At 49.5% G+C, this 17868-nt stretch overlaps 1 long non-coding RNA gene across 2 annotated transcripts; it reads left to right on the forward strand.

Annotated features, from left to right (window-relative positions):
* The first annotated feature begins 2791 nt into the window (after positions 1 to 2791).
* Positions 2792 to 15970, forward strand: LOC138990442 (uncharacterized). Of its 2 annotated transcripts, XR_011466566.1 has the most exons (5): positions 2792 to 3036; positions 7924 to 13317; positions 14443 to 14579; positions 15105 to 15246; positions 15371 to 15970. It is a non-coding gene; the product is annotated as an uncharacterized lncRNA (long non-coding RNA). The 2 variants fall into 2 exon arrangements; XR_011466565.1 differs by having other exon boundaries at positions 15105 to 15970.
* The last annotated feature ends 1898 nt before the right edge of the window (positions 15971 to 17868 follow it).

Genomic DNA, 17868 nt, shown 5'->3' on the forward strand with positions numbered 1-17868 from the left:
CTGGGCTTACAAGTGTCTGTTTCATGAGTGTTAATAGCTCTGGTTGTTGAGCATTTATGATGTGTGGGATAGTCCATGTAATTCTGAGTATTAATTGTCTCATTGACTTTTTACAGCAACCGCAAGGGACAATTTTTTGTGCAGATTTTATTGACAAGGAAACTGGGACAGAGCAGTGAACTTAGCCAGGCCATAGCCTGGAAGCCCTGGTTTGGGAATCAAGTCCAGGCCGATGGACTGAAGAATCTGTTCCGTCCTGTTATCTCCCAGCTGTCCTGTCACTACGTGGAACGAATGGGTGAACCAATGAATGGATGGCTGAGGTGAGGAGTACCCGGCTCAGGTGTGTGGGCTGTGCCCCAGCGGGCACTGGCTTGCTGGCTGAGCTGGGACACGCCCACCCTCTGCAGGCTTCCGTTTCTCTTGTAGAACTTCAAGCTCTTCCTGCCTTTGATCAAATTCTCTCCTTTCCGACATCCTTTCCTCGGTGGCCCTTCCCACTCCACGTTAGCCCAGGTCACTGGGGAGGGCTATTCTGTATCGAGTCACCCAGAGCAGAGACCTCAACCAAGCAGGTCCCACTCATTCCAGGCATTTTCTTACTTCCAATTGCTGTGACTCTTGGGGACAGAGAGTGTAAGGGACCAGCCCAGCACAGAAAGTGGGCCTGGGGGGTCTGAGCTCCTCCCCCAAGGCTGTTTGAATCCTCAGTTCAATTTTTCTATCCAGTTCCAGGCATGACTGGTTTGCTAGGCAGCCCGGAGAGAGACATAAAGTATTCATGGTTATCAATTCATCAGCTGACAGAAATAAATTGTCCCTCTGGAATGCATTTCAAATCTCCATCCTGTGAGCCCAGGGCCAGGTAATTCCTGCTTACAGACTGGGGCTACTGCCCCTCCTAGGGTATTTGGATGGGCCTGTGGGATGCACTGCTGCGGCCTTGGGGACACTGTGAATGCAGAATCCTCATCAGAGCACCTACTGTGTGCCTGGCTTGTTCCACACTTGACCTCATCTCTGAGTGGTGTGAGAGCCTGCAAAGTCAGAGCCTTCTGAATGGGGGGCGGGTCTGGTGGTTGGGGTTAGAGAGGTAAGTCCAAGTCTGCCCGACCCCACAGCTCTTACGCCATTAGGTCCTGTCCAAGGCACCATTGCAATTTTTTCTGGGCCCTTCAAGCCTTGGTTTTTTCCTTTACCTTAAAGAGAATAAATAGCTCACTTGAGTTTTATTCTAATGGTATGCATTTTCTCAATATCAAAAGTGGGTACAGAAAGTCTAAAAAATTTGTGTGTGATATGTGAGACTGCTTTATAAGAAGTTTTGCCGAGGATTCTAAATGGACTTATCTTTCATGAATTGTATTTACTGAAAGAATCAAAGCTCATGAGACTAAGGCCACACCAGGGCTTCTCCACAACTTCACCAGCCTGAAGATGTTTTAACCATTGACCAAGAGAAGAGAGTCACACCCAGACTGCCAATTCCAGAGGGATGGACCCTAATATTCATTTCAACAAAATTCCAGTACAACAAAATACCCAGACTGTTGAACAGCAATCTTTTCCCTAAGACTTGGGCTTGACTGGGTTGAAATGGATCTGGACTACTCTGCTAACTAAGTAGAGTATACTATTTTTATCATCTTTGACTTAAAAAAAAAAGAATAACTCATGCTGAATCCAAAGGACCCCCATAGCACATCAGTAGAAATGTTCATGGTATTCTGTTCTACGGTAGGGAGAAAACCTTCTAAATAAAATTTATAATGACAAAAATCCAACTCTTTTTTTAGCTGCTTTATGGATGCTACATACCTGGTGAGTTCTTGTTGGAAGCAGAGAAATGCTCACCCTGCAGACACGTTGAAGTTGTGTTGTCTTGTTTGATGTGGCTTTTGACAGGGGTTGTTTTTCTGCCTTTGTGAGCAGGTTTTTTTTTCTCATCACTGGAGGGGCCCACAGTGATCTGAAGAGGATGCTGGGGTGGGATTGTCATTCCCCAGAACTGGGGATGGAGGCTAGGAGTTCCTGGGAGAGCTTTTAAACCTCCCAGCAGCCAGAATGCATCTCAGAACAACTATGTGGGAATCTCTGGGTTTGTGTCCCAGCATTTAATGAAGTATAGTTGATTTACAATGTTGTGTTAATTTCTCCTGTACAGCAAAACTTCTCAGTTACACAGGGCCTCTTCCTGCTGTTCCGTGCTTCCCAGGCCCCAGGCACAGTGGCGCTAAGAGCTTCCCAACTCACCTCATCCTCACAGCAACCCTTCTATACCCGTTTCCCAGATGAGCTAACTGGGCTCAGGGAGGATGACTAATTTGCCTCAGGACACACAGCCTCAAAACAAGGCCACCTGATCCCAGTGAGGCAGCCCTTCACCCACAATGCACCCCCTTTCTCCCATTCAATAATTCCCAGCTCACAGTGGTAAAATTGGGGAAGAATTTTGAAATCAATAAATAATGTGGGTATTTAGCATTTGCAGAAGAATTTAAACAGAAACCCTGGAAGGAACGCTGGTATTTTCACCCCAAAGGGATTCTGTGAATGCTGGTGACATGGCCTTGGGGGAAGTAAGCTCAAGGGAACAGGAGGTTAAGGAGAAATAAACAGGTAATTTATCATTTCTCTCCCCCGCCTGCCCATCCTTCTGGCCACCACTGAACATAGGGTCTTGTCTAACACCGTGATTAATTCATGTACAAATATCAACAGAGTGTCTCCAATAGGACGCGATGATTGCTGTTCTCTGCGCTCTAATAATTTCCTCATGTTGCATAACGGCCTCACTGCTTTGGATCCAGAGCCACCACCCCGGGAGGCCTGTGGTCCTTGAGTGCTGGGTGAGCGAACACCAGGCTGGCTGGAGACTCAGCATTGCCTGGGGCTTTCGGGAACTTCCTTCAGATAATCACCCTGCCAGACAGTGGAGGACTGCCAGACGAATTAGGAAGACCTGCCTGACAGGGCCTTTAAAGATGCCTTTGAGAAGAGGAAATGCTCTCCTTTCTGAGAAGGATACCTGTCCAGGTACGGCTAAACTGCCTCCTTATTCTCGGGGCTTCCTGCAAAACCTCAGTGCTCTGGGGAGCCAGGACTGCCAGCTCTTGGCAGGAGAGACAAGGCCGCCTTCAAGCCAATTTGACCTTGAGGGGCGGGATGCTCAGAGCCCGGCCTCCTGGCTGGGACTTAAGAGCAGATTATTTCCAGAGAGAAATGAGGCATCTCTTTCAGCTTCAGGCCAGAGCTGACATTTTTTGTTCTCCCTTGGACTTGCAGGCGGGTGAAATAAAATCAGGTCTTTATTTATCAGGACTCGTTCCTATCAGAGCTGCATGCCTTGCTTGTCCTGAAGACACAAGGGAAAAAGTCAGCGGGGAGGCAACTGTCATAGGTGGAGGGAGTGGGGCCCAGAGAGTGCAAGTCACATACCCTGGGTCGTACAGGCAAGTGGTCTCCATGTGGGAGGAGTCAGTCCATGCTTCCAGAACATTTCAGCACGTTCATGTTTCTGCTACAGTGGGGTTTCCCATCCTTGACACTATTGGCGTTTGATTCTTTGTTGTGAGGGTCTGCCGTATGGGTTACTGGGTGTTTAGCAGACTCCCTGGCCTCTGCCAACACTGGTAGCCCCACCCCAACCCCAGTGATGACAACCGTGTGGCTAGAGCTCTCCCGCCACGGGTCGTGTTTTGAGGAATGTGGCCTGGACTGTGAGTTCTCTCAGCAGCAGCGGGAATGGGCCTTGAGGATCCTGAACCCTGTGGAGCAGGCAGGAGGACACGCCCAGGTGTGGGGTGTCCAGAAGGGCCAGAGGGCGTGGCAGCCGGGTCTGACCACGTCCTTCAGCTCACTCCTTGCTCCCAGTGCCCCGAGGGATGCCTGTCTCACAGAAAGGGCCACAGCTACCCTCTGGCCTCAGCTGGTGATGAGTCCCAGGAAAGGCACAGGTACTCAGGACCAGCCCAGCAGACCTCCAGGGAGGCCCTCGGGATCTTTTCCAGCACATCTTTTTTCTCTTTCTTTTAATTATTCATGAAACAAACTCTTCCTGGGGGCCTCAGGATGGCTCCTGGCTTTTGAGGGGCCCAAGGAAGGAAGCAGAGCAGAGGCTCACCATCTTTGTGGGAAGTGACCAAGGTGTCGGGGGCTGGGCTGTTACTCTGCGGGAGGCAGACAGTAGGGTTGCAGCCACCCCTTCCTCTCTGTCCACATTCTCCTGTGACATCCTTCCCCCACATTCTTTTTCATCCTCCCTCCAACTGCCCTCTCCCTGGGGCCCCCTTTGCTGGAGTAGCCCAGCGCTGCCTGTCCTTACATGAACCACGGTGCCCACGGTGGTGGCCTCAACTCACTGCCTTCCCATACGCATCTCAGCCCTCCTCCCCACTGATGCTTTCGGAGTGGATGCCCCCGGAAACTCTCTCCCAGACCCATGAGGGTCTGCTGTTAGGGTAGCCCAGAGTAAGTGCCAGCCACCTGCACCCACAGGTGTCTGTCACATGTGCCAGCCACATCTATAACCGCAGCGGCTGGCAAGTGCTTGCCGGCTTCACTGCCTCTGGCAGAATCATATCCAGGTTCTCCCAAACTTCCCTCTTGGGTCCTGGGCCCGTATCTCACCCTCACCTCTCACACACCACCTCTGCTCTCCTCTGACCATCTGCCCTGGGCCTCCTTCCGATCCATGAACACAGCAGGAAGGCTGTCTGTACCCCCAGGACCTTTGCACATGCTGGCCGCACTGCCTGGAATCCCCCTCCCAGGTCTGCATGGGGCCAGCTCCTTCATGTCTTTCTTTCTGAGCCCAGGCTCACCCTGCACCTCCCCAGCCTGGCAGCCATGCTCTGCCCCATAGCCCCGCTTTCCGGCCTCAGCACTCAGAGCTGTCTGAAATCACCTTCTCTGAACCCGTATCTATTCATTTGCTGCCTCTCTTGTAGCAGCAGGTGAGCTCCACAAGGGCAGGAAGCCCACCAGCTTGTTCACTGCAGGATCTCCGTCCAGAACAGCATGGGGATGGTATGTTCAATGGATGCTTGTAGGAGGGACAAATGGATGGATGAATGAGGGCAAAGCCAGACGATGGAGGAGCGGGGGAGGGGCCAGCTTTGAAAGGATGCCCTGAATTTCCCCATGTTCCCAAGATGCTGGCCAGTCGGCATCCAACATCCACAGGAGCCTGTCTTGGGCAGCTGGTCTTCATGCCACAGGAGACACTGGTGAGGACTTGGAGTGGCTCCCTCTCTGTCCCCCATTGAGAAGGAGGCCCCCAGTGATGAGCAGGACACCAGCACTTGGCTGTGTTCCAAGAGAGCAGAGGGAGAGAGAAATCCAGCATCCCTGGACAGCTGAGGAGCTATACAGTGCTTTGAAAATAGCTCTTCTAGCAGCTGCCAGCGGATTACTCTTTCTGTGCAGACTGGATGGCTTTAATAAAAAATGAGAACTTCTCCATCTGCTCTTTAAAGATAAGCCCCCGGTTCTCCAAATCGGAGAGTGACAGAGGCCCTAGGGGGCTCAAGGAGGCTGGAAAGAGCCAGTCAGGCCAGTGACAGAGCCAATTAGCTGGGACCCAGTGGCTCGCGGCTGATCGGGCCTCCTTTCTGAGGGATGGAGGCGGAGGCTGAAGGAGGTAGAGGCGAGAGAGATGGAGGCCAAGGGAGGCAGAGGCCAAGAGATGAAGCCTGTGGTGGCCATCTGACCCTCCCCAGGGTCATATGCCAGCCTTCTCTCCTTCCTGCTGTCAGGACAAGGACAGATCTCCAGGAGCCTGGTAACCTCAGGATCATGACTGGGTCCCCAAGAGCGACAAGGAATCAGCCTGGCTGATGGAGACCAACGGTTAAAGCAGATCCCATTTCCCTCGAGCAGCATTAACTGCCAAGATGGGTGTGTGTGTGCACCCAAAAGACACTGCAAGGGGGTCCCCTATTCCTCAATGTCAGAGCAGCTCTCCTAGCTCTACTATTGAAGAAGGATCAGGTTCTGTGGGGCCTGGTGCTGGTGCAACTGGGGGGCTTATATGAGTAAATGAATACCGGATAGTGGACAGAAAGCTGTTAGAGCCTTTCCCAGGGCCTTGGAAGGGCCGCCAAAGGGAGAAGCCTTGGGATTCAGGCTGTATGGGCTTCACTATAAATGTGTGTGTCAGTGAGAGAGAGAGAGAGTGTGTGTGTGTATTGTGTGTGTGTACAGAGCTGGCCTCTTCCCACCTGAGCCTTCTTTGGTTTGAAGTCCCAGGTGCAATGTGAGATAAGTAACCTTTATTAGGTGGCCTAGTGGTAAAGAACCCGCTTGCCAGTGCAGGAGATGCAAGAGATGCAGATTCGATCCCCGGGTCTGGAAGATCCCCTGGAAGAGGAAATGGCAATCCACTCCAGTATTCTTGTCCGGGAAATCCCATGGACAGAGGAGCCCAGCTGGCTACAGTCCATGGGATCGCAAACAGCTGGACACAACTGAGCACAGCACAGCCCCCCTCCTGCTCCAGCTCCTGCTTCCAGCCCCCCATCAAGAACTACTCTCTGCCAACCACCTCCCAGAATTTTGTGATACAGAATCAGAAGGCCAGGGCTAAAAGGCAGGAGGGGAGAGGGGAAGACCTGCCCAGAGAAGCCGAGTTTGTCCACGTGAAAATGACATAGATTCATTGGAAGGAAGGGAGATGAAAACTCAACAGGCAGCAAGTCTGAAAGAGCCCAGAGCTTGTAGAAGGTGAGGCTCCTCGGGCGGTTATGGTCTTGACCTGTCACGTTGCTGGTGGTAAACTGGATCCTCTAATGTTCTCAGAGAGACAGAGGTAACTGGCCAAATGCCTTTTTATTGACTGTTGGTTGTAGCAACCACGTGTGACTAGGGTATCAGTCAGGTAACACAGGGCCCAGATTTTAATAGGCTTATGCTTGAGTCCGGGCTTCCCAGGTGGTCTAGTGGTGAAGAACCCGCCTGCCAATGCAGGAGACAAAAGAGACACGGGTAGATCCCTGGGTCAAGAAGATCCCCTGGAGGAGGGCATGGCAACCCACTCCAGTATTCTTGCCTGGAGAATCCCATGGACAGAGGAGCCTGAAAGACTACACAGTCCATGGGGTCACAAAGAGTCGGACACGACTGAAGTAACTTAGCACGCATAACGTACGCTTGAGTCGAGGAAGGGATTCTCCTGCCCAGGTATGTGCATGCATCCGTGTGTGCGTGTGTGTGTACACATGTGTCTGTACGTGTGTGTCTGTGTACACGTGGGAAGTGAGGTGCCAACCTCCTGCTTGATAAGTCACAGAGCGCCACCCGCATATTTTCCCATTTATGGTGTTGAGACATTAGTCAAGCCTGGAAGTAAAAGGAAAATATTCACTGCGTGTTCTTTCAGAATCCTACTAGAACAATACCAAACGTGCCTGGATAAAAATGGTCTGACTTTGTGATGTGTAACTTGTTATTTACTATTGATTACAGTCCAGACTAATGGTAAAGTGAAATGTTAGCTTGTAGAGACTGGTAAGTTACACGGACTGTTTGTCCAGAAGAGATGGAAATGATTAATGGCTAATAGAAAAGATTACCTCAGAGTTCACAATTATTTCCTTTGCCCTGTAGGATACAAAACCTGAACCAGTGTTGGATCTCATTTGTATCCTACTCTCACATCTTTGTAAATCGAGTTTGCCATCCTGCTATTTCCCTCATTAACAAATATTAATATAATAATTGTGACATCAACTCACTGTGTGCCTGCCTGAGAATTATGTTTTTAATTGTTTTGAATATTATACTTTGACATTAGTCCCCTTTCTCTAGTCCCTCCGGCTGTAAACTTATGTTATACCCCACAGATTATTCTAAATGAGAAGCCCAAACTTAAGGCATATGAATATCATTGTGGAAACTTCATTCTGTCTCTTTTTTAATATTTAGGTGTTTTTCAGAATCCAAACTCCAGTTTCAATTGTGATTCAAATAACTCCTATGCTCCACCAGGCTCAGCCTCTACTAGTCAAAGAAACTTGGCTAAATAATCAAGAGGAAACAAAATGCAATTCAAATTCTCACTTGCATTTTCAAAGGATATTGAGGGGATCCAGGTCACAGCCCACAAGACACTTCTGAAAAATGCCTTTTGCCTCCTGCTTGGCTCTCACACGCAGCAAATTACTTCTGAGCCCCTCGTTCAGCACAGCCTCCATGTTCATTCCCTGCACTAATTCTCCTGAACAGACTCCTCGATGATACATACTAGGAATGCTTTTGATTGCAAGTAATAGAAAATCCAATAGACCTTATGGTTTAAATCATAAGTATAGTGTATGCTCACTTAATCGGATGCCCAGAAATACCTGGTCACAGGGCAGGTTCAGACATTCAATAGTATCGTCATCCGGGTTTTGTCTATCCTTACACCCAATGAAATTTTGCCCTCATGCTTGTTGCCTCATGGTCGCAAGATAGCTACCACAACTCCAAACATCATACCCTCATACGCAAAATGTTCAGCAGGAAGAATAAAGTAGGAACTAAAGACTTTGGACCCAAATGACTCTTTTTATTCAGGAAGAAAATTCTTTCCAAGCATAATCCAGAAGACTTTTTCCTTTCTTCTCATTGTCTGAAACAGTCACATGGCCACTCCTAGTTATCAGGGAGATTTGGAGAAACGCATTTGGCAAAGTAGAAAGGAATCATCATGACTGGCTTAGATCAATCACAACTCATTCCCTGGGGTTGGAAACATCACAAGCCCATGCAGGTGGGGTTCTGTTAGCCTTGGAGGCAGGAGGGGAAGCAGGATGCTATTGGCTGTTGGAGAAGTGACTCACACTGTTGGTCACACTCTTTATTTTGAAATTGGGGAAGCAACCCTAAGACAAGTGACGAACTTACATACACCAAGCAACCACAGCATCTCACAGGGTACATCATTCTGGAAGAACTGCCATCCTTGGCACTCAGCTTTCTTACCTGCTGAACCACTGGTGCCTTGCAGCAGCCCAGCTCAGGTTTGCAGCCCCAGAAAGTCCTCAGCAATTTGAACATCAGACGTGGGACTCTTCCGGATGCGTCACCTCCAGCCACCCAGGTGCAACCAGGCAGGAACTAGGACAGGTCTCTACTGGACCAAGCAGCCACCACACCTGGAGCCCTCAGTCTGTACCCAGCCTCAGTTCAAGCACCACAAATTGATCTACTTCTAAAAATGCACCGAGTAGACACCATTGTTTTCTGTCTTATGCATGAAGGGTGAAAAAGATCAAAGTTATGTGACATGGTCAAGGGCAGCTAGTAAGTAGGTATTGAGTTGAGATTTGGCCCAGCTCTATGACTTCAAATCTGGTTGGTTTTTTTAAAAAAATCCTTAATACCCTCTTCATTCTCTTAGCAGAGGAGGAGGTGGAGAGAAAGCAGACTGCTGGACCACTGGGGCTGCTGGGGCTGGGCCAGGCTTTGATGTTCAGACCCTTCTGGAACCTTGCCCCATGGCATCTGGGGCCCATGTCTCACACCTCTATCTCCTGGAGACACTGTGGAGGCCCCAGCTCCACAACTCCCTTTGTCACAGGCTGTCACTCACACCTCCTGTTTTTTGAAAGTTCTGGAATCCATTCCATCGCCACCTAATTCAGAGGGCTCCAAGGCATGTGGCCAGTTGGGCCATCAGAGCCGGAATGATCTCAGAAGTAGCCCTTGTCTTCCAGGGCTGGCAGTGATGGAAGAGCAGGATGAACCACCAATGGGATTTCAACATTAGGAAGGGAAGGAAAATGTCAAGGTCACTCTGACATTGGCCATTGAGGGACTATATTTAGAGGCAGCCCTGTCACTGTCAGGGCAGGCAAAATGCACTAGGGACCTGGCTGGCCTCTGGCTCTGCCTGGAGCAGAGAGGCTGCCCTGGCCAAGCTGCATTTCCCTCAGCTCCAGCAGTCTAGGAAACAGGGCTGTGGGCCAATGAAGATGCTAGCTCTGGAGATCTGGGTTTGAAGCCCTGTACCCCCCACCCTCCTACTTTACTGACTAGGCGACCTTGCACAACTCATCCCGGCACTCCAAGCTCATTTTCAGGCGATGGCAGTAGCATGTCTCAGTGGGAAGCTGCACACTGGAAAGCATTAATATACAAGAAAAGCCCCTGTCCTACTGCGCATGCAATTAAAACACTGGCCTCCATGACAACTGTGCCTAAATACTTCTTGTGGCTAATCTTAGGTTCAGTAAGCCATGCAGTCAATGATCCAAAACTTTTCCCCACACTGTCCGACTTTCCTTTTAGTGCCCTGAATCCTTTAGGTACTAATGTGTAGGCTGGTGTTTGTCTCCCATGGGAGATGTTCTGGGCATGATGGGTGGATCAAACTCATATTCTGGAATCCTGCAGAATTCTCCAGCATTTTCCAAAACCCCTAGGATTATCAAGGATGTTCAAGGACCTTCAGGGATTTTCCAGAACCCTCAAGAAGCTTCCAGAAATCCCTAGGTGCTTCCAGAATCCCCGAGGCTCTTCTGGAACCACCAAGAATCTGCTAGGATTTTCCAGAACTTCTGAAAACACACGAGTACATTCCAGAACTCCCAAGAACCTTTGAGAAGCCCCTGAAATCTTCCAGGAATGTCCAGAATCCCCAAGAATTGTTCAGAATTTTTTAGACTCTTCTAGAATATTCTATGATTTTCTAGGGTGTTCCAGGACCTTATAGAATCCTCTAGGATCTTCCAGAACCCCTGACATTTGCTCTGCACCCTCTAGTCCTGACTTATCCTATCCCTCATCTGTGGCTGAGCACATAACTTGCTGACCAGTGACTTGGGGGTTTTGTACAAGATGTTAATACAGGTGTTAGCATGCTGGAGAGAAATTCTCAGAAGCAGGAATAGTCACTGCTAGTCTGGCGATGAGGTGTCCTGTGTGACAGCAAATACATGGGCCTACTGAAGTTTAAATAATGTTTAAAATTCTGTTCTTTAGTCACATCAGCTGTGTTTCCAGTGGTTGGCAGTTACACATGACAAGTGGTGTCAGATGCGGTAGATGTAAAGCGCATTTCCATCATTGTACAAAGTTCTAATGGACAGCACTGGCCTTGAGGAGAGCCCTGTGTTTTAATTATTTTTTTCTAGATTTTATTGGTGTTTTTGATAACAAATGTAACAATTGTTTGTCGTAACCATGTGGAAAATACAGAAAACAGCAGAGCAGAGAGGGACCCAGCTGAGACCCTCAGTTGAAGGTGAAGACCCAGCTGAAGGACTGAAACCTCAAGGGACATCAGTGTCCTCATGATGTGCCTAGATTCTGTCCCTCAGCCAGAGTGTCACCGAGGGGCAGAGGAATCAAGGGAGAGAAGAGCACAGTTGAAACCTTCCCCATGACTAGATGGTCTGTGCCAGGGCTTGGTCCTGGTGGGAAGGACCATTAGCTGGTCAAGATCCCAGACTGTAAAATGGAGCCCAGATGTTGCTCAAAAGAAGAATGGGGGTGCCAGGAACCTCTCACAAAAGTGTTGGAAAAGCTGAAAAGCCAAACACAAGGGCATGAGCGCAACACAAAGATGAGCATCTGCAGGATATCTTCAGTGCCCAACTCCACCCCCTGGCTAGAGGGCCTCGGGTGGAGAGGCTGTGCCCCGTTCTGGAAGAAGCCCAGCAGAAACTTCCCAGGATAGCGGGACCCACAGAGGAGCCTCCTCTACTGCCTGAGATGCCTTCTGAGAGGGGAAGCCCTCCTGAGGGCCTCTTCCTCCCCCATCCCATCTCCAGGCCTCCTACTGGCCCCATGAAGAGGGCAGCCAGTGGGCAGGGCAGCCTGGGAAATGTGGTCTCAGGGGAAAGGCAAGGGTGGACATGGCAGCTGTTACTGATGCCCTAGGCCAGGGACTGAAGTGAGCCCCCCCAAATCCCTCTATTGAAGCCCTAACACCAATGTAACTGAATCTGGAAGTAATTAAGAGCTTCCCAGGTATCTCAGTGGTGAAGAATCTGCCTGCCAGTGCAAGAGATGCAAGACATATGGGTTCGATCCCGGGGTCAGGAAGATCCCCTGGAGGAGGAAATGGAAACCCACTTCAGTGTTCTTGCCTGGAGAAGCCCATGGACAGAGGAGCCTGGTGGGCTGTAGTCCATGGGGTTGCAAAGAGTCGGACCTGACACACACACACACAAGGTTAAATGAGGGTACAGGAGTGGCCTTTTAAGAGGGGGGCAGGGAGAGAGAAGAGGGCAGGTGGAAAGAGACAGAAACATCTTCCATCTCTCCCACTTGTAAGGCAGGAGGGCATTCTCAGTGGAGCCCACCATGTGGGCACTCATATTGACCTCAAATTCCCAACCTCCAGAACTGCAGGGAAATATATTTCACTGTTTAGGGCCACCAGTCCATGGGATTTTGTTTCAGCAGCCTGAGCTGAGACATCCTGCAATTTGGAAATCCATCTCCACAAACTAAGTGCTAGGGCAGATCATGTCCTTCCCCCAAAATGTCCACCCCAAGCCCCTAGAACCTGACGTGGCAAAAGGGGCTTTGCAGATGTGATGGACTTTAATCTCTTGAGATGGGAGATGACCCTGGACTCAGGAGTGGGACCTGATATAATCACGAGGGTCCTTTCATAAGAGAGAAAGGGAGGTGGCAGTGAGTGTCAGGTGGTGGGGGAGAGGTGATGATGGAGGCAGAGGCTGGAGGGACGCAGCTGACAGTTTTGAAGATGGAGGAAGGGGCCACCACCCAAGGAAGATAGCAGTTTCTAGAAGCTGGAAGGGCCAGGAAACAGTCCCCTTTCAGACTTCTGACCTTCAGAACAACACGAGAATAAACTTGTGCTGTTGCAAGCTACTACCTTTGTGGTGATATACTACAACAAGAGGGAACTCGGAGTCTGGCACAAAGTCTGTGAACCACGGAGGCGGGCAGGAAGTGGCCAAGATGACAGACTTGAAGATCCTGCATCCTGGATTTCAAGTCCTGGCTCCCCCACTTACTAGCTGTGTGTCCTTGAGAAAGCCACCCACCCTCTCTGAGGCTCAGCTTTTTCTGTTAGGAACATGGAGGAGAATGATCACACCTTCCTTGCCTGCTGCTGAAGGTCAGTCTTTCTCTCCTTGATTGTCAGTCACTGCCAAGCAGAGTTCCAGGCACCAGGGAGCTTGGCATTTTGGAAACCAAGATCCTGAACGCTGAGCCCAAACTCTGGCGACTTTAGTAATTGGATGTCATTTCAGCACAGTACCAGATATACAAGAGGTGCTCAAGCAGTGCAGCCCAAAATGTCCACAATGAAGAAATCATAGAGGAGTCACCATCTTGCAAAGTCAAAGTGAGCAGGTACAGGCTGGAACTAGACTCCAGGTTTCCGACCCCAGACCCCAAGGGAACGGAGTTGGAGAACGGGCTTCTCTCACAGTCTGAAGCTGTCAAAACTTCAGGCTCTGGGGTTTGGAGTTTATCTCACTGAAGGCTTGGGAGACCAAGTGAGATGAACAGTTTCCTTTCAAGGCACTTGAAGGACTTTATGTGGGCTTCTCTGGGGGCTCAGTGGTAAAGAATCTGCCTGCCAATGCAGGAGACACAGGTTTGATCCCTGGTCTGAGAAGATCCCACATACTGGGGAGCAGCTAAGTCCATGTGCCACTATTGAGCCTGTGCTCTAGAGCCCGGGAACCAGAACTACTGAGCCCAAGTGCCCTGGAGCCTGTGCTCCACAGCAAGAGAAGCCACCGTAATGAGAAGCCCATGCACTGCAACTAGAGAGTAGGCCCTGCTTGCTCTAACTAGAAAAAAAAAAACAAAAAAAAACAACTCTTGCAACAATGAAGACCCAGTGCAGCCAAAAATAAATAAGTAAAAAAATTTTTTTTTTTTTTTTTAAAAAGGACTTTGCATGAAACCTCCCTAAAGTGCTAGCCCTGCCTGGGGGCTATGTGGTGGCAAGTCCCAGGGGCCCGGCTGAGAGCCTTGTTCCCTGACAAGTCCTGAAGTTCCCAGGAGATGGCCTTCCTGCCTTGTCCTCCCCCACCACACAGGGGTCACAGGGTCTCAGAGCTCTTGGGAAATTCCTGGAAAGTCCCCAAGAACAGGAGCAGAATTGCTTATCCAAGGCTCCCATGGGCATGGCTCCTGGAGACAAGGAGGCAGGAAGCCGGGAGCCTGGGGTCCTCTCAGGATCGGGGCATGGGACCTGTGGGGGGGCGGGCATGGGCCACCAGCCAAATTTGCTCTGTCCAGTCCACTTTTTAAAATCAGAATAAGTTTACACTCACCCCCAGGCTTTAGCTTCTTTTGAAATCAGAGTGGGGTTGATACGGGATCTGGCAACACCGGGCCTTTGACCCTAAGGGTCCCCAGTTTACTACAGCCCCGGGCACCCTGGGCCTCCTCTGCCCCGTGTGTGACCTCTGGCCCTTGCTCTCAGGCTGCGGTTCTCAGTCACCGGGGTTTTGCCCTCAGCAGGTGTTTGGCAACATCTACAGACGTTCGGGGGTCACGGAAGGGGCAGAGGCTGCTCCTGGCATCAAGCGGGGCTGCCCCCACAGCACAGAGCGACCCACCCTGTGTCGAGGAGGCTACAGTGAACCTGCGGGAAGGAGGTGGGTCTTGGTTTGCTTTTCCCAAAGCAGAGCTGGAGGCAAGACTTTGGTGCAGGCAGTTTTTGAAGGTGATTGCATGAGGCAGGCATGGAAAGGGGATCCTGAGGCAAGAGACGGGAAAAGACAGTAAACAGGGACCTCCCGAGCTAGGGATCTCTGGGGCACCTCATGGATGTCCTCAGAGCCAAGCATGGATGCGGGGACAGAGAGGATGGGACGCTGACCTCTGATTCCTGCCCCTCAGTGAGGGTGGGCTCCTTGGACTGCTTGTGCCAGGACATCTGCTTAACTTGAACTGGGAGTCTGGCCGTGGGTGGACTTGACCCCTGATCCCCCTCCCCAGCCACATGGCTTTGCCCCCCAGGGAGCTCTCCCCACTCTGACGCACAGATCTTCTGCTTAGATGGGCCCGAGTCAGAGACGGGCAGGTTCAACTTCAGCTCTGCTCTCTGTGAACCAGCAGCTCACCTGGCCTCTGCCCTGACAAATTCTAATTCAAAAGTCAATGTTTCTTTAATTTTCCAGCCAAGAAAATGTGGTGCAAAAAAACCCATCCCAGCACCAGCCTCCAGGATTGGCGGAATAGAGAGGCACATGGCCCGGGGAACTTGCCCAGATCCTAACTTACTGGCAAAATATGGCCTATGCTGGAGTTGAATCTCAGCAGGTAAAGAGCACGCAGCTTCATCAAGTGTCTCTTAGACACAAATGAAGGAAACTCTGGTCAGACTCTGGCTGACTGGTGACATTCTCTCATCTTTCCCAAGTCTCCTCAGCCCCTCTCTTTGCAGGAAGGAGGTTGGAGACCTTACTTCTCAACTCAAAAGGGGCCTCATCCCCCTAATGTTGGTGATGCTTTTTCTTGCCAAGGGACCAGAAACTCATTTCTGTGCCCCACCCTTGGGCAGTGCTCCAGTATCCACTCCAGGGAAATAGAAGGAGGAGGCCCTGCAGCCTGCCAAGGCCGGACTGTTCTTCACTTGGAAATATCATCCCAGCCCTGCTCCCACAGCCCCCTCCTTCCACAGCCCCCTCCTTCCTCCACCCCACAAGGCTATTCGTGAAAGAATTAAAAATGAGCCCAGCACTAAGGCGATCTGAGTAATAAATGTGTTGGGACAACCAGACAGCCATTTGGAAAGAAGATAAAATTAATCCATTTCTCATCCCAAACACAAGAATAACTCCACATGGATCAGTGATCTACATATAAAAACGAAACTACATGGGCACTGGAAGGAAATGTGAGTGAATTCCTCTAAGCTGGGTGAAAGGGAAGACCTTCTAACTATCATGAAAAAAATCAGCACTGATACATAATTTGATACATACAAGTTAAAAATGATTGCATAGTTTAAAACACCATATGCAAAGTCAAAGGACAAATGGTAATTTGGGGGAAAATATCTAACATCTGAGACAAAATGTGAATACTGTTTAAAAGGCACAGAGCATTTAAAAATTGAAGAAAACAAACCAAAAAATACTATCGGAAGATGACCAAAGGTCATAAACAGACAATTCACAAAAAGATATAAAATGGCCCTTAAACATGTGAAACATGCCAAATAAAGAAAATGCAAATGGAAACTCTACCCGGGTACCATTTCTCACCCATCAGAATGGCAAAGGTCAGAACGTGACCCCAGTCTCTGTCAGAAAGACTGGGAAACAGCCACGCTCCTACATTTCTGGTGGAGATGAAACATGGTAGAATCTCTAAGGGAGAAAACTGGGCAATAACACACAAAATAATACATGCACTTACCCTTTGAATACAAGATCTCATGGCTAGCAATTCACCCTAAAGGTGCATCTCCAATTATATGAAAACACACGTGCACATTGTTTGCAATTGCAGAATATTAAAAACAAAAAACAAAAAAAACCCCTGAATGCCCATATGCAGGAGCAAGATTGAGTAAAGGGTGGCATTCCCATGAGATGGAGTACTACACAGCTGTTAAAAAGAACGCTGAGGAAGACCTCTGTAAAGGATTAGGGAGTGATTTCCAGGAGATGTTGCTGGCTGTAAATAGCAAAGTGCAGAAGAGCACAGGTAGTATAATACATATGCTACCTTCTGTGTAAAAAAAAAGGGGGGGTGGGGAGGAATAAAACATGTGCAGGTAAAGCATGAAAAGGATAAAAGAGGAAACAGTGAGCCTGGTCCTTAAGAGGGATGGAGTGAGGGGAGGACGGAAGAGACACAGAAGGGAGTGGTTCTCGGGGTGCCTTTAGTCCAGTTTTGCCGTTTGGAAGCACAGTAAGTTTTACATATTCAAAAACATAAATCTGAAAGGATGTGTGGGGGGGCCTGGGGTGGGGGCTAAGGAAGCTAAATGAATTCAGTGTATTTCGAATGAACACCATAGTCACACTGTAAGGAAAGGAGAAAAAGACTAAAGAAAACAAGAACCAGTCCCACCGATTCACAAGCGTGGTCTTGGGTGGCTCTGGGACAGAGGTTGGGAGAGAGCTTCAGGCGCTCCAAGCTCTTCGAATGGATGTTTCTGTGATGCTCTCAGCAGCACAAGTGGGGAATTATTTCAGATATTAAATCTGAGCATATGAATACCTGTGATGTTATTTTCAAGATCCAGGATCTCACTGGGAGAGAAGGAGCAACAAATTGAAACTGGGAAGGCACGAAAGACCCCCAGGGTGTGGGCTGGGATTGGAGGTATGTGGGTGGAGGTGGAGGTAGACGTGGGAGTGCCCTGGGTGTGAAGGCAAGCAGAGGGTTCATGATTCGGCTGGGGGTGCTGTCAGATTATATGCAGATATAACGAAGTCTGCCAGCCTGACAGAGTTCCAGAGCAAGGACTGTCCATGGAGGGGTCCCAGACTGGCAACAAGCAGATCCTTATAACACTGCCTGTCCACTCACTGGCTGGAGGCCTTCCCCAGAGGAGCACACCTTCAGCTCGAAAGCTGAGGGGGACCTTGAGCAAGCTGACAGCTGGGGGCTGCACTCTGAACAGCTAGGGATCTGAGAGTTGACCTTCCATGTCTGCACGGAGGTGTCAGGTGAAGGCATGATTTCCAAGATAAATTTGTGTGTATGTGTGTGAGTGTGCTTGCGTATGTGTATGTGTATATATGCAACTGTATCTATATATATCAGTTATTTCTTAGCTCTGTTAGAAAGCCTCGTCTATTCAATGGACATTAATTTGAACAAACTCTGGGAGATAATGAAGGACAGAGGAGCCGGGTATACTGCAGTCCATGGGGTCACAAAGAGTCTGGTAAAACTTAGTGACTGAACAAGAACAATAACTAAAAA

Source organism: Bos mutus, chromosome 13 (assembly GCF_027580195.1).
Source record: "Bos mutus isolate GX-2022 chromosome 13, NWIPB_WYAK_1.1, whole genome shotgun sequence".
Lineage (NCBI taxonomy): Eukaryota > Metazoa > Chordata > Mammalia > Artiodactyla > Bovidae > Bos > Bos mutus.